The sequence below is a fragment of the Schistocerca serialis genome, unplaced genomic scaffold, assembly GCF_023864345.2.
Source record: "Schistocerca serialis cubense isolate TAMUIC-IGC-003099 unplaced genomic scaffold, iqSchSeri2.2 HiC_scaffold_333, whole genome shotgun sequence".
In the NCBI taxonomy this organism is placed as follows: domain Eukaryota; kingdom Metazoa; phylum Arthropoda; class Insecta; order Orthoptera; family Acrididae; genus Schistocerca; species Schistocerca serialis.
Window position 1 is genome coordinate 35,001 of NW_026047904.1, and position 7,500 is coordinate 42,500.

At 49.3% G+C, this 7,500-nt stretch overlaps 1 non-coding gene across 1 annotated transcript in view; it reads right to left on the reverse strand.

Moving 5' to 3' along the window:
* LOC126445169 (small subunit ribosomal RNA) overlaps positions 1–1,377 on the reverse strand; it is a 1,909-nt gene extending 532 nt beyond the window's left edge. The window contains exon 1 of the ribosomal RNA XR_007582975.1: positions 1–1,377. This exon is cut by the window's left edge and continues 532 nt beyond it. This is a non-coding gene — a ribosomal RNA (small subunit ribosomal RNA).
* Positions 1,378–7,500: the final 6,123 nt, after the last annotated feature.

A 7,500-nucleotide genomic window follows, 5' to 3' on the forward strand; every position in this document is an offset into this window, starting at 1 on the left:
GCCATGCACCACCACCCACCGAATCAAGAAAGAGCTATCAATCTGTCAATCCTTCCGGTGTCCGGGCCTGGTGAGGTTTCCCGTGTTGAGTCAAATTAAGCCGCAGGCTCCACTCCTGGTGGTGCCCTTCCGTCAATTCCTTTAAGTTTCAGCTTTGCAACCATACTTCCCCCGGAACCCAAAAGCTTTGGTTTCCCGGAGGCTGCCCGCCGAGTCATCGGAGGAACTGCGGCGGATCGCTGGCTGGCATCGTTTATGGTTAGAACTAGGGCGGTATCTGATCGCCTTCGAACCTCTAACTTTCGTTCTTGATTAATGAAAACATACTTGGCAAATGCTTTCGCTTCTGTTCGTCTTGCGACGATCCAAGAATTTCACCTCTAACGTCGCAATACGAATGCCCCCGCCTGTCCCTATTAATCATTACCTCGGGTTCCGAAAACCAACAAAATAGAACCGAGGTCCTATTCCATTATTCCATGCACACAGTATTCAGGCGGGCTTGCCTGCTTTAAGCACTCTAATTTGTTCAAAGTAAACGTGCCGGCCCACCGAGACACTCAATAAAGAGCACCCTGGTAGGATTTCAACGGGGTCCGCCTCGGGACGCACGAGCACGCACGAGGCGGTCGCACGCCTTCGGCTCGCCCCACCGGCAGGACGTCCCACGATACATGCCAGTTAAACACCGACGGGCGGTGAACCAACAGCGTGGGACACAAATCCAACTACGAGCTTTTTAACCGCAACAACTTTAATATACGCTATTGGAGCTGGAATTACCGCGGCTGCTGGCACCAGACTTGCCCTCCAATAGATACTCGTTAAAGGATTTAAAGTGTACTCATTCCGATTACGGGGCCTCGGATGAGTCCCGTATCGTTATTTTTCGTCACTACCTCCCCGTGCCGGGAGTGGGTAATTTGCGCGCCTGCTGCCTTCCTTGGATGTGGTAGCCGTTTCTCAGGCTCCCTCTCCGGAATCGAACCCTGATTCCCCGTTACCCGTTACAACCATGGTAGGCGCAGAACCTACCATCGACAGTTGATAAGGCAGACATTTGAAAGATGCGTCGCCGGTACGAGGACCGTGCGATCAGCCCAAAGTTATTCAGAGTCACCAAGGCAAACGGACCGGACGAGCCGACCGATTGGTTTTGATCTAATAAAAGCGTCCCTTCCATCTCTGGTCGGGACTCTGTTTGCATGTATTAGCTCTAGAATTACCACAGTTATCCAAGTAACGTGGGTACGATCTAAGGAACCATAACTGATTTAATGAGCCATTCGCGGTTTCACCTTAATGCGGCTTGTACTGAGACATGCATGGCTTAATCTTTGAGACAAGCATATGACTACTGGCAGGATCAACCAGGGAGCTGCGTCAACTAGAGCTGAGCAGCCGGCCGCCCGGGAGTGTGTCCCGGGGGCCCGCGCGAACACGCAAGCGTCCGCTCAATTATTCTGCAAACAGGAGGAGGCTGAGCTCCCCTGCACAACACACCTCGAAACCCTCTCAGGTCCCGGCGGCGCGCAGCGCCGTCCTAAGTACTTGGTCGGGTTCGAGAGAGGCGCAATCGCCCGGAGTTAGGCGAGTAGACGCTTTAGGTGCGACCACCCGTGCTCCCAACTGAGCTTGCCGCTGCCGACAGAGGCCCGGGAGCGTGCTGTCGTGGCATTGCCGGCGGGAGACAACACGCGCCACCTACGGTGACCGGCAGCTCCAACGCCAGCGCCACAGAAGGACAAAAGCCCCACTTGGGTGCCGAAGCGAACTCTCCCAGCACAGCGCACGCGCCAACACGTCCGCACAGCTGCGATACAAACCACCTGCGAGAACCGCTGGGGCGACCGAGCAGCAGACGGCGTCGCGGCGCCGAGCGCCGGGCGGCGGCGCATCCTCAGCGCACACAGTCCTCAATCGGACCAGCACACTGCAGATGGCCACCGCGCTTCGCACCGGGCCCGCGAGGACCTACTTTGGCCGCAAGGCGCCGCGAGCAGGGGGCGCCGGCGCGCAGCTGCGCCGCCTGCCGCGTCCGTCGGCCGGCGCGCCTGCCACTGGCCGCCCCCACCAGCCGGCTGTAGCGCGTGCGCCCACGCACCGCGCTGCCAGCACGCCGGGCGGCCCCCCCTCACCGGCCGGGGACGGTCCCACCCAGCCACCGCCGCGTATCGCCTCACACCCAGATCCCCTTTCGCGTTCGTGGGCATGGTGGGTCCCCTTTCACGTTCGTGGGCATGGTGGGTATCCCTGAAACAACCGGTTAATAGCTCGACCGATCGTCGCCAACACTGATTCACCTCTAGCGAGAACAACCGCACCACAACGGGTTACCTGTTGTTCATTTGCGTAACGTCACCAGCAAACGTAGACGTCCATCGCCATTTGCAACGAGTATTGCATGCCTGTGTCAGGTGTCACAACACACTACGTCTGCCCACATAGACGCAACAACATGTGCACGCCTCGAGAACACGTGGAAGGTAGCCCCCGTACGTATGCGGTGTCCATTGCGCGAACGACTGTCAGCCGGCCTCTGCAGGATGTCGCAGATGTGGAACGCGGTGCAACATGCTATCACGGTGTGTGAGAAGAGACGACTACGTCCGAATACACGCTCCACTACATCAACAGACTGCTCATGCTGATCGCCATCCAGGGCGTCCGTTCCTCCCACACGTCTGAATGGCGTACCACACTGCAATCCAGCTCTTATAGGGAGACGACACGTAGCTGCGTGCACAATATTTGGACTGTATGGTCATATTTGGACTGTATGGTCTGCCGTTGCTAGGCGCAGTCGTCGTACGGTCACACATGTGCCACGATGTATCATTCAGTACATACGGACCAATGTGCAGTACAGTTTGTGGGTTTTGCGTACATCGGCGGACAGGTGACAGGCCGTACCACAACGTAGGCTGAGTACGTCGGCATGCGAAGGGCATTGAACATGCAAACTTCTCAACGACCAGCTTGCGAAGGCAGGGGGGGAAGGGGGGTGGGGGCATGTACGTCCTGCTGCTATCCACATTACAGTGTATAGCAGGAGCATGTGGAAAGTCAGCAACACCTGCAAGGTGTTTAACATGACGCGATACACAGGGGACCGGGCAGTGCGAATAGCGAACTATATTGCGAGGGTTGCGGTTAGGCAACACTACACTAATTTAACGAGTTGCATAACAATTACAGAGCAGGTTCAGCGACAACGTGCGTCAGGTTAAGGCGCAATATAGGTTAGGTTGAGGCACAATATAGGTTAGGTTAAGGCACAAATTGGGTTACGTTAAGGCACAACATGGGTTACGTTAAGGCACAACATGGGTTACGTTAAGGCACAAATTAGGTTACGTTAAGGCACAAATTAGGTTACGTTAAGGCACAAATTAGGTTACGTTAAGGCACAAATTAGGTTACGTTAAGGCACAAATTAGGTTACGTTAAGGCACAAATTAGGTTACGTTAAGGCACAAATTAGGTTACGTTAAGGCACAAATTAGGTTACGTTAAGGCACAAATTAGGTTACGTTAAGGCACAAATTAGGTTACGTTAAGGCACAAATTAGGTTACGTTAAGGCACAAATTAGGTTACGTTAAGGCACAAATTAGGTTACGTTAAGGCACAAATTAGGTTACGTTAAGGCACAAATTAGGTTACGTTAAGGCACAAATTAGGTTACGTTAAGGCACAAATTAGGTTACGTTAAGGCACAAATTAGGTTACGTTAAGGCACAAATTAGGTTACGTTAAGGCACAAATTAGGTTACGTTAAGGCACAAATTAGGTTACGTTAAGGCACAAATTAGGTTACGTTAAGGCACAAATTAGGTTACGTTAAGGCACAAATTAGGTTACGTTAAGGCACAAATTAGGTTACGTTAAGGCACAAATTAGGTTACGTTAAGGCACAAATTAGGTTACGTTAAGGTACAATTAGGGTTAGGTTAAGGTACAATATGGGTTAGGTTAAGGTACAATATGGGTTAGGTTAAGGTACAATATGGGTTAGGTTAAGGTACAATATGGGTTAGGTTAAGGCTACAACGTATGGGTTAGGTTAAGGCACAACATAGGTTAGGTTAAGGCACAACATAGGTTAGGTTAAGGCACAACATAGGTTAGGTTAAGGCACAACATAGGTTAGGTTAAGGCACAACATAGGTTAGGTTAAGGCACAACATAGGTTAGGTTAAGGCACAACATAGGTTAGGTTAAGGCACAACGTAGGTTAGGTTAAGGCACAACGTAGGTTAGGTTAAGGCACAACGTAGGTTAGGTTAAGGCACAACGTAGGTTAGGTTAAGGCACAACGTAGGTTAGGTTAAGGCACAACGTAGGTTAGGTTAAGGCACAACGTAGGTTAGGTTAAGGCACAACGTAGGTTAGGTTAAGGCACAACGTAGGTTAGGTTAAGGCACAACGTAGGTTAGGTTAAGGCACAACGTAGGTTAGGTTAAGGCACAACGTAGGTTAGGTTAAGGCACAACGTAGGTTAGGTTAAGGCACAACGTAGGTTAGGTTAAGGCACAACGTAGGTTAGGTTAAGGCACAACGTAGGTTAGGTTAAGGCACAACGTAGGTTAGGTTAAGGCACAACGTAGGTTAGGTTAAGGCACAACGTAGGTTAGGTTAAGGCACAACGTAGGTTAGGTTAAGGCACAACGTAGGTTAGGTTAAGGCACAACGTAGGTTAGGTTAAGGCACAACGTAGGTTAGGTTAAGGCACAACGTAGGTTAGGTTAAGGCACAACGTAGGTTAGGTTAAGGCACAACGTAGGTTAGGTTAAGGCACAACGTAGGTTAGGTTAAGGCACAACGTAGGTTAGGTTAAGGCACAACGTAGGTTAGGTTAAGGCACAACGTAGGTTAGGTTAAGGCACAACGTAGGTTAGGTTAAGGCACAACGTAGGTTAGGTTAAGGCACAACGTAGGTTAGGTTAAGGCACAACGTAGGTTAGGTTAAGGCACAACGTAGGTTAGGTTAAGGCACAACGTAGGTTAGGTTAAGGCACAACGTAGGTTAGGTTAAGGCACAACGTAGGTTAGGTTAAGGCACAACGTAGGTTAGGTTAAGGCACAACGTAGGTTAGGTTAAGGCACAACGTAGGTTAGGTTAAGGCACAACGTAGGTTAGGTTAAGGCACAACGTAGGTTAGGTTAAGGCACAACGTAGGTTAGGTTAAGGCACAACGTAGGTTAGGTTAAGGCACAACGTAGGTTAGGTTAAGGCACAACGTAGGTTAGGTTAAGGCACAACGTAGGTTAGGTTAAGGCACAACGTAGGTTAGGTTAAGGCACAACGTAGGTTAGGTTAGCACAACGTAGGTAGGTTAAGGCACAACGTAGGTTAGGTTAAGGCACAACGTAGGTTAGGTTAAGGCACAACGTAGGTTAGGTTAAGGCACAACGTAGGTTAGGTTAAGGCACAACGTAGGTTAGGTTAAGGCACAACATAGGTTAGGTTAAGGCACAACATAGGTTAGGTTAAGGCACAACATAGGTTAGGTTAAGGCACAACATAGGTTAGGTTAAGGCACAACATAGGTTAGGTTAAGGCACAACATAGGTTAGGTTAAGGCACAACATAGGTTAGGTTAAGGCACAACGTAGGTTAGGTTAAGGCACAACGTAGGTTAGGTTAAGGCACAACGTAGGTTAGGTTAAGGCACAACGTAGGTTAGGTTAAGGCACAACGTAGGTTAGGTTAAGGCACAACGTAGGTTAGGTTAAGGCACAACGTAGGTTAGGTTAAGGCACAACGTAGGTTAGGTTAAGGCACAACGTAGGTTAGGTTAAGGCACAACGTAGGTTAGGTTAAGGCACAACGTAGGTTAGGTTAAGGCACAACGTAGGTTAGGTTAAGGCACAACGTAGGTTAGGTTAAGGCACAACGTAGGTTAGGTTAAGGCACAACGTAGGTTAGGTTAAGGCACAACGTAGGTTAGGTTAAGGCACAACGTAGGTTAGGTTAAGGCACAACGTAGGTTAGGTTAAGGCACAACGTAGGTTAGGTTAAGGCACAACGTAGGTTAGGTTAAGGCACAACGTAGGTTAGGTTAAGGCACAACGTAGGTTAGGTTAAGGCACAACGTAGGTTAGGTTAAGGCACAACGTAGGTTAGGTTAAGGCACAACGTAGGTTAGGTTAAGGCACAACGTAGGTTAGGTTAAGGCACAACGTAGGTTAGGTTAAGGCACAACGTAGGTTAGGTTAAGGCACAACGTAGGTTAGGTTAAGGCACAACGTAGGTTAGGTTAAGGCACAACGTAGGTTAGGTTAAGGCACAACGTAGGTTAGGTTAAGGCACAACATAGGTTAGGTTAAGGCACAACATAGGTTAGGTTAAGGCACAACATAGGTTAGGTTAAGGCACAACATAGGTTAGGTTAAGGCACAACATAGGTTAGGTTAAGGCACAACATAGGTTAGGTTAAGGCACAACATAGGTTAGGTTAAGGCACAACATAGGTTAGGTTAAGGCACAACATAGGTTAGGTTAAGGCACAACATAGGTTAGGTTAAGGCACAACATAGGTTAGGTTAAGGCACAACGTAGGTTAGGTTAAGGCACAACGTAGGTTAGGTTAAGGCACAACGTAGGTTAGGTTAAGGCACAACGTAGGTTAGGTTAAGGTACAACGTAGGTTAGGTTAAGGTACAACGTAGGTTAGGTTAAGGTACAACGTAGGTTAGGTTAAGGTACAACGTAGGTTAGGTTAAGGTACAACGTAGGTTAGGTTAAGGTACAACGTAGGTTAGGTTAAGGTACAACGTAGGTTAGGTTAAGGTACAACGTAGGTTAGGTTAAGGTACAACGTAGGTTAGGTGAAGGCGCAATGTAGGTTAGGTTAAGGTACGATATACCTTAGGTTAAGGTACAATATCGCTTAGGTTAAGGTACAATATAGCTTAGGTTAAGGTACACGTTGTAGGGAAAGGTGTATTTTGGGGGGGGAGGGGGCGGCAGGTTCGTTGATAGTGATTATCGTAAGTGCATGCCTGCGGGATCATCCGATTTGTCACGTCAGGATGCACTTGTGGCTCATGACAGGCGGCGCTCCGATTCCAAGGTTGTGGCAGATCTGTGTCTTTCATTCCTGCCATTGTTTGTGTACTGTGACAGGAGGCAGTATTGTGATGTTGGGTGCACCCCTGTGTAGGACATGTGTGGGTGTTCGTGGCTTAGCTGAGCAATGGCGGATGTCGGAAGGGTGGGATATTCTGTTTTCTGGGTGGACCTCCCGGTCTGGTTATGATAGTGTGGATTGTGTAATGTGGCGGAGAGGATGCACCGGATGTTCTTCCATGCTGGTGGTTAGATATTGTGTGTGTGCCTGTTAGAGGCAGAGAGTGGTGTGTGATAGTGTCTGGCTGACGTGTGGTTCTCATTGTGTGCAGAGTCTTTCAGCATGTATAGGGACGGTTGTATATATTATCTGTATTCTGATGGCTCTGCATCTATTACTAATCAGTGCCGTGTATACGGTTACTC